We start from the raw sequence: 9310 nt of genomic DNA on the forward strand, positions 1-9310 counted from the left end.
GAGCATCTTCAAAAATCACATAGTTAACCTGATACTTAATGAAATATGAATCTCTTTACTCCAAAGTTTGGGAATCAAATAACTGTGTTTACTCTCACCAACTGCATTCAGAATTGTTCCAGAGGTCCTAGCCAGTGTAATACAGCAAGAAAATGAAACAAAATGTATTGTCAGAAAATAAGTAGAACTTTATTATTTGTAAGTAATGTAATTGTAGACACAGAAACTCTACTTAAATTTGTCACACGAATAAATGAATTTAGCAAGACGACACTATACAAGATCAATATTAAAAAACCAATTTTACTTCTATATACCATAAGAAAATAATCTAAAAAAAAAAAACACCCTAAAATACTAAACATAGAAAACACCAAAACTTGGTAAGGTAATAAAAGAAAGGAAAATATCTTCTTGAAGTTAGGATAGGTAAAGATTTCTTGGACAATACTCAGAAGCTCCAATCATCAAAGAAAAACATATAAAATAGACCTCATTAAATAGGCCATAACAAAAATGAGTAGACAAGTGACAGCCAGGGAAAAATATTAATAGTCCATTAACAAGCCGGACTCATCTATGGAAAATGAAGTCTGAAAGTAGTTATTTCTCTGAGGGGTGGGGAATGACTAGAAACAGAATAAGGAAACATTCTGAAGATGATGGAAATGTTCTCTACCTTACTGTGGATGATAGTTATTGAGATATATACACTTATAGAAAGTCATCAAACAGAACACATGAGACCTATGCATTTTATTTTATGATAATTATACCCCAGGTTAAAAAAGAATATAAATTGAAGAAAAATTTTTTTTAATTTTACAAAGCAAATACTCCTTATCTGGGGAGAGAAATCAGCAACAAACCCACAACTAGAAAGGCAGAAAGAACTATATTTATGAAATGGGAAACTAAATAAATGATTATGGGTTAGGCAAAAAATGTGTTATATGATCTACACATTTTGGATCTACTACAGAGTTAATCACCTCTGTGTGATTAAGGGGGAGAGTCTCCAGAGAAAAGAATTTTCTACTAAAAAATGCGCATTGATCAAAATTTTTACCAGCAACTCAATCCAAGGTATTGTTAAAAATGCATGATTCATTATTTTGACATCTAAATGTCATAACTATCTTTGATCCTTTTCCTTGGGGATACCTTACCTAAATGTGATAGAATGGTAGAAAATCAGGGGGAGTGGGTGAATAAGAATCTTTTTCTCTGCATCTCTCTACTCTCATACAAAAGGTAAATATGCTTAGCTCCATCCCCACCCCAAGCTGCTCAGGGGCTGTGAAAATCCTGGATAGATTTCAGACACTTCAGGGTCATTGTTCTCTTTTCTGAAATTCGGTCCTGCTGCTTTTCCTTGCTGCTAGGTGAATCTTTTTTTTTGAGTGGAGGTGGCAATTCTTGCACACACAAACACACACACCCTCCATACACACACAACTCTTTCCTGTCATCACGTAAAAAGAAGACAATTATAGATGGCATTTCTCTGGCTACAATGGGCTCCGAAGAGATCTTCCAGTTATTCCTGCTATTTAGCTAATCAATCATGTCACCCCATGGTTACTGGAAGTGTGTTGGCTAAGATGATTGGACATGTCCCCTGCAATAAAACTCGACGGGAAAGCAATAAGAATTCTTCAGTTACAAAAGGAGCCCTATGTCCCCGTCACTTCAATCCAACCTTGTAAAAGTTTCAGAATGGTCTTCTATCTTCCTTTGAGCTTTTGGTGCTATGAATGGAATGGAGAGGATGTTCTACTACTAAATTAACACCCACAGTGTAGACTTCATACACTTTACAACTTAAAATAGCAGCTAGGTGAAACATTAATGGATAAATTACTTGTTAGTGAATTCCTCCGAACTTCTTTTTCAGGGAGTTTCAATTGCAAAAAGTTACTCTTCTGATAAACATGGCAACTGAGGCAAACAGAGTATCAGTAACATGGCCAAGATTCCTTTCAAGTAGAGTCTGAGATAGTAGTACTAATCAGAATTCTAGTCTTCTCCCTTGTGAACTAAGAACATTCTTTCCATACAAAGATGAATTTAGCAGCATGTAATTTTCCTTCTTATCCACTAAATGTGGGATTGAATTAGAGTTTACCTAGAGAAATCTAATTTGTAGTTTTGAAAATAAGCAAAAAGCTGTTAGACTGCAATGTTGATATTCTGATCACATTACATATGCATAAGAAGATAGTATCAAGCAAAGCTTTATTTACATTTCCTAAGTGTTTTCTTCTTTTTTTTTTTTTCATTTTGTGTAAACTAATGAGTGGTGCTGTTAGGAAATATGTGTATCCCTCTTTGCGTAATGGATTAAGTGTGAGTCCTGTTAAACGCTAGGCCATAAATCAGACTGTGTTCTCTATGCCTAATTAAGGGTTTAAAGGGGGAAAAGGTAAATTCTTGAATGAAGGGCTCTACTCAGGAGCAGAGTTTGTTATTTCACAAAGGAAGTAGATAGATAAAGCAAAAAAAAAAAAGCAATTTAAGAAAATGAAAAAGGAAAACTATGAAAATGCTTTAGCCATTTTCTTCTACTTTGCCTCAGATTTAAGAATACTTTAGCTGCTAACAGGTCCAGACATAAGATGAAAATCTATATTTTTTAATTAATGCACTGAAATGTAATAATACTACGAATTGGCCAGAGAATTTAAAATAAGTCTCAACATAAAGGAAAACTGTATGCATTCACAATGCAAATAAAATCAGTTACAGAAAACTTATGAAGAAAATTTACAATTTTTTTCTTTTTAGCTACATCTATTTCTATAATTAGAGTACATTAAAACCTTAAAATAGTAAACTGTTATAGATTTAAAAAACAAAAAATGTTTATCAGCATTTTGACTCTATGTAACTAATAATACTGATATGTGGCTTTACTTCACTTTGCTTTGTATTTCTCCTGAACTACTCAGAGAAATGTGGTGGTGGGGGCAAAGGGGCATTTTGCTATTAAGATGAAAAAAAGGAAACATAACTTAATTGGCTGGACTTTCATGGTATTTACAATAAAAAGGATTAATTTGCTAGATTTCCAATTATTTCTTTTTAACTCAGTAAATATTTATTGTGGCTTGGATTATGACAAGTAATTTGCTTAGTGCTGGAAATTCAATGAATTGACAAAGAAGATAAGCAGTTACCTTCATGGAACTTCCAGACTAGTTAGATCCTAATTTATCATTAACAAAGATATTTTAGGAAAAAATAAGAGTATTAAATGTTCTTATTTGTAGAAATCAGAGATTCTCAGCTGATGCATAATACATATAGTTCAGAAATAAATGTTGCATGGTCATCAAGACCACCTCAGACTTCTCTCATCTCCTCTTCAACCCTTGACTCTATTCTCACGCTTCAACTTTTATTACTCCTTCCCCACCCCACCTTCTGCTCCTTGCTGTGCCTGCTGGTGGGCATATGTGGGGGAGGAGTGGAAGGGATTTCCTTTCATTCCAGACTTCCACAGGCAATGGGCCTGCAGAGATGGCAATGAAACCAATCCTAGCCCTTATTCTTGCCTGGAAGCCTTAAACTTTTCCATCTAGGGTCAACACTTTGATTAGGATTCAGGGTGAAACCTTGTATTTCCTAAGAGATCAGTCTATAACACAACCACTTCTGTTGCCATATTTTGAAGTCTCTCTTTAGAACACTTCTCTAGTATAGCCAGCTCCTCTGTTTTGTTTTATACAAACTGATATTTATTACTGTTTGGGTTTGATCTGTACTGAACACTTATTGATGTTTAAATATCTTATAATAAAGTAAAATAGCATTCCAGGAGATAAAAATATCTGCTGGAATTGATGAGGGGAGACATGCACACCAGGAGGTTGAATTGTGAACCTAAAAGCAGGAATGGAAATAAAGAAAGCAAGGGAATGAAGAGAAGGTGCTGTTACATGCCAAATGAATTTTTGAGCTATTCCTTTTGCTATGTAATTGGAATGGGGTGCTCAGAAAAGGAAGAATTTATAGGACAGTTCTAACTAGAATCTGTGCTCTTTGAGTTATTCTTCTCTCCTCATTTAAAGGAAGGGTTCTTGAAATACATGTCATCTTATATGAAATTTAAATGAATGTTAGCAGTGCTTGGTAGATGTCATCTATCTGATTGAATATTTTCCTAGTTCTAAATTGTCCTGACTTTTACTGCATTTATATTTGGAAAAGCTTCTCTTCATTCCTACAAACTTGAATGTTTAAGTCCTACCTATCCTTCAAATCCCACTTCAAAGGACATCTCTTTCTTAAAGGCTTCTTTAATATCCCCAGCAGAGAGTTATTTCTCTTATTAATTTTCACAAAATGTTACTTGTACATTTCTTGTGACATTCATCACTTTCCACTTAAGGATATTCATGGAATTTAGCAAACTATAAAAGATCTGTAATTGATCCATATATTCTCTCTCCTTACCACAAACATTTATTGAGGGATTTAGTCAGTCATAAAGGAAAGTATGGCTGGATATAGATAGCTATATGATGAAGAAAAGAATAATAACAGCAGCAGTGTCTCCGGAATGGTGGCCCACCTCTGTTCTGGTGCTATGTAAGATACATGCTATTTTGGCTTAGAATATTGACCAAATCTTTAACCAGATTGACTTAATATGGACTATTTGTAATCACATATCCAAAGGTGGTAGAGGAAGAATCTAAGAGTCACTTCATAATACTTGACTCACTGTCAAAGTATGGGTGTAAAAAAAACAGCTTTTCATAAAATGTACAATCAATTTGCATCTGCTTAAGTGGGATTAGATATTTTCTTTAATAATCAGAATTGGTTATTAAAGAATAATACTTTACTGGAGTTCACGTCGTGGCTCAGCAGAAACAAATCTGACTAGTATCCATGAGGACGCAGGTTCCACCCCTGGTCTTGCTCAGTGGGTTGAGGATCTGGTGTTGCCATGAGCTGTGGTGTAGGTCACAGATGCAGCTCAGCTCTGGCCTTGATGTGGCTGTGGCATAGGTCAGCAGCTACAGCTCTTATTCCACCCCTAGCCTGGGAAACTCTATATGCTGAGGGTGCAGCCTTAAAAAAAAAAAAAAAAAGAAAAGAAAAGAAAAAAAAAGAAGAAGAATTTACTGCAAAGCAACTGAATATATATGTTTTCCTTTAGCTGGACAAAATTTAAGCACTATTTCACAGAAAATAACAAATTACAAGTTATAACATATATATGTTATGGTCTGATTGCTTAAAATAGGCATTTCTGAATAGAAGAGAAAACAGAATGGGAATACAGATGTGGACAAAATTCAAATTTATTTGAAATGTAAAGTAAAAATATAATACACCTGGATAGAGTCATGCACATTGCATGGGGAACTTTTTGGCCTATGGAAATCTTTAGCGTGTTTTCTAAATCCATTTTTAAAAAGACAGAAAAGGTGGAGATAATATTTTCATATCTTAAAAAACTAATGTGTTGCTTTTTCTTATTCTAATGAATAAAGTAAATATTTATAAAGAATTAATTAGCTCTTTATGTACTGCCTATGCTTAATTTCGGACATTTTTATTACTTCAGTCATTGGACACCATTCTCAAAGGAGTTACTTTAATTGTTTTCATTCTTAGACATATGTCTTTTCATTAGATGTAAATGTTTGAATTAGGAGTATTTATTTTTAAGCATTGCAGTTTAGAATAATAGAAACAATATGGGATTAGGGTCAAAAGACTTGGTTCAATTCTTAAAACTAATTTAACAGGAGACCTTGAATTCAATGTAATGTTTTTGTCTTATTTCCTCTTTTGTACAGTAGAGGGAAGAATATATGTTTAACTGTGTTGTTTTGAGGATGAAATGAGATAATGTATTTGAAAAAACACAAAGTATTCTTTATATACTTTATTATTACATTCAGGAAATAACCCTGCATAAATTATCTAGTATGAGTGATCTTTTTTTTTTTAAAGAAACTCAAGATAAATACACACATTATTAATGTGTGGGTTATAGAGCCAATTTCTTTCTTTGCTCAACCATAACTTGATTGACCTAAACACTTCACCAGCAATCTACGAAGTTGGAAAGGTTACAGTAAACTTTCAATGCTTACCACATTTTTTGTAGTTCTCTAACAAGGTTAACAGTCCAACTCTTCGTGCACTCCAAACCGGGCAATTACAAATAACTTTTAAATATACAAGCGTTAGTTGCGCATTTGTTTACATATGCATTACGTTTTAAGGTATAGAATGATGACTTGAGGCTCTTTAAAACTTAATCAGTGCTAAGGCACTGCCAGGCATTGATCCATGGCCACCGTGCTTTGGTCTTTCATTAAGATGATGTTGGTGGCTCAACATTACGTCAAGTTGCACCTTCGATAATAATTCTGTTATCAGAAGAGCCTGTTTTTTTGTTTTTGGTTTTTTTGCACCCTTTCAACAAGGCTCTGGGAATCTACCCAGCCCAACAGAAAAGGGTTAAAGAAGTCCAGCAGAGGGAAGTAGTGCGGAGTGAGTAGTGAGTGAGTGTGTGGGTGTGAGCGCACAGGACAGAGGCATCGAGTTGCGGAGCGGACTCACAAGTTCCAAAGGCTATCGTGTCCGTGTCAGACGGCCCTTGGGGGGCCGAAGGGGCATGGCCTGCACAGAGTGGGCAGCGCCCTGCGGATCTGGGGGGTTGGGTTGGAGGTAGAGGGGTCTCGCGAGGGTTTCAGGGCGTGGCTGGAGGGGGGGCGAGCGGCGAGTGTGCGCGGGTGTGCGCGCGAGAGAGGGCGAGTGTGAGCGCGGCGAGTGTGAGCGCGGCGAGTGTGCGGCCGCGTCGCCATTCCCCGTGACGTCAGAGTGTATTGTTGTGAGCGGGGCCGAGCGGAGCATCCCCGGAGCTGTCACCGCGGCGGCCGCGGCGGCGGCGGCGCAGCGCGAGCCCCGCACGAGCAAGCCCGGCCGGCGCCGCCCCCGCCCCGTCCCTGGCCCTGCCGCCGCCGCCGCCGCCCCCGCCCCCGGCCCGCCCGCCGCGCGCCGCCGCCGCCCGCGCGCCTCCACCCCCGACTCACCCCCCTCGCTCCATCCCTCCCACCCGCCGCCGCCGCCCGCGCGCCTCCCCCCGCGGAGCGAGTGCGGGTCACCGGGTCACTGGGTCATTGTCTCCGCGCCCGAACCCCGAGCACCCGTGGAATCCCCCACGTCATCATCAGAACCATCAATGAGATGCAAACATGAAAGACAAGAGGAAGAAGAAGGACCGCACCTGGGCCGAGGCTGCCCGCCTGGTACGTACCGCCCCCCTCCCGCCGCCCGCGCGTCCCACCGGCCCCGCCGCTCGCTCCGCGCCGGCCCGCGGCGGCGAAGACGGCCACTTCCAGCCCGAGCCGCCGCCCGCTTGCCGGGCTCCTGCTCTTTGTTATTCTGCGGGAGTGGGCTCGCCTGGGGGCCCCTCTGTGTGTGTGTGTGTATGTGTGTGTGTGCGTGCGCGCGCTGAGGGGCGCAGCGATTATCTCGGGGAACCCGGCGCCCGCCGCGCCCGGGACCGCCCGGGACACTTCTCCCGGTACTTCGCTCCTGGGGCTCGGCTGTGCCTCCTCCACGGGTGAATTTCCGAGCGCTCGGCCCCGCTCCACTTCCCTCCCTGCTGCTCCGGAGACCTTTGTGTGGCAATTACCACTCCCTCCTGGCCCCTCCACCCCCCGGAATTTCATCAATAACTCTCTGTGCACGGTCTCTGTGTATGTTCGGCGTTTGTGAGTTCATACATTTTACACGTGCATGCACGGTGTGTCCGATCCGGACTTGTGGGGCGTGTGCATGTGGGCTCGGTCGTTGCGTGTCTGTGTGCCGTGTCGTGTGCATTATGTATGCACACTGATACGTGCATGTTTTGTGTGGATCAAGTTCGTCGGTGTCTGTAGGTATTGTGCTCTGCCCGGTGTTTGTGTGTACATTCCATGCACGTGTGTGCAATTTGTGAGTGTGTGTGCCGAGGTGTGTGTGTTTGGTGAAGTTGGGTCAGTGTCATTTGTAGCGGGAGGGTATTAAGAGTGTACAGCTAGGTGTGTTTCACTGCTGGCTTCCTGGGCGGTGTTACTTGGCTGCTTTTCCTTTTCTTTAACCTTTCGGAGCTTACGTTTTAATCAGCGAAAGAATGTCTCTATAGAAATGCTGTTTGGCAGAGGGGCGTCGGCATCTTTGGATTGATGCATGTGTATGTGTGGGTTTTTCTTTCTTTTCTTTTTTCTTCATTTTCTTTTAAAGGACAGCTGTAAACGTTTTTTTTTTTTTTTTTTTTTTTTTTAAGGATATTTCTGTACAGTGTGTCTCAGGGGAATGCAATTACATTTGAAGCTCAGCCTTTCAGGGTTTCGGCTGCATAAATTAAATATTTATTCACTAACTTAACTATCGGTTATAAATTGGCCAAAAGAAATTAGACTACACGCAGCAGTAGGGGGAAAAGACCTCAGGGTATGTTATTGGGTTGACTTTGTAAAGATTGTTTTACTATAACTGGAGTCTTTTTTTTTTTTTTTAAGCTTTTGGGTAACTACATCATGTTCAAGGAGAACATTTGTCAAAAGTGATTATCTGAGTTTGGTTGAAGGGCCTTGCTGGTATGTCTCTGGATTCTGGCAAAAGGGTTTTAGATAATTGGCCCTATTGCCCTGCGAAGAAGTGACAAAAGTCCTTCTTAATTATAGTCTAGTTATTGGTAGCGGAAGTGGCCAGGCCCCTTTACTTAATCTTTTAATTTGTAGTAGTGTATGTTATGATTTCTCCCCGTATCTGCGATTGTGTTAATCACTAAATCACTTACTCTCCGTGGATGAATGGGCAGGTGATAGTCATTTTCTAATGAACTGCATCTGGGAGAGGAAACTTATTTGTGAGGAATATGTGAAAAGTAGCAGTAAGTGTTAAGTAGATGCCAGATTGATGTTATCGCAGAGTTTTTGCTAGAGCTGAGTACATTACTTATTGTTTGCTCAGCCATTAATTCAGAATTGTGTGGGAGTGTGCAAGGCTTTCGAAAATCCATTATTCAGGTTCCTTGGAGTGGCAATCAAGTATTATTATAGAGCTTCAGTGTATGTATTTTAAACAAGTGAACGAGTTGATTTATAAATATTTTAAAATAGTGATTCATGAATTAGCTATGTCTGCCTGCAGCGAATTATTTAATAAATAACAGAATTCTGATGGAATTTAAAGCTAACCATTTGTATTTAATCAGTATATTGTGCTATTCTTGAAAGTACTGTGCTTTATTTGATCTGATTATAATATATCTTGTATTGATAAATCTTGAACT

The sequence above is a fragment of the Phacochoerus africanus genome, chromosome 8, assembly GCF_016906955.1.
Source record: "Phacochoerus africanus isolate WHEZ1 chromosome 8, ROS_Pafr_v1, whole genome shotgun sequence".
In the NCBI taxonomy this organism is placed as follows: Eukaryota; Metazoa; Chordata; class Mammalia; order Artiodactyla; family Suidae; genus Phacochoerus; species Phacochoerus africanus.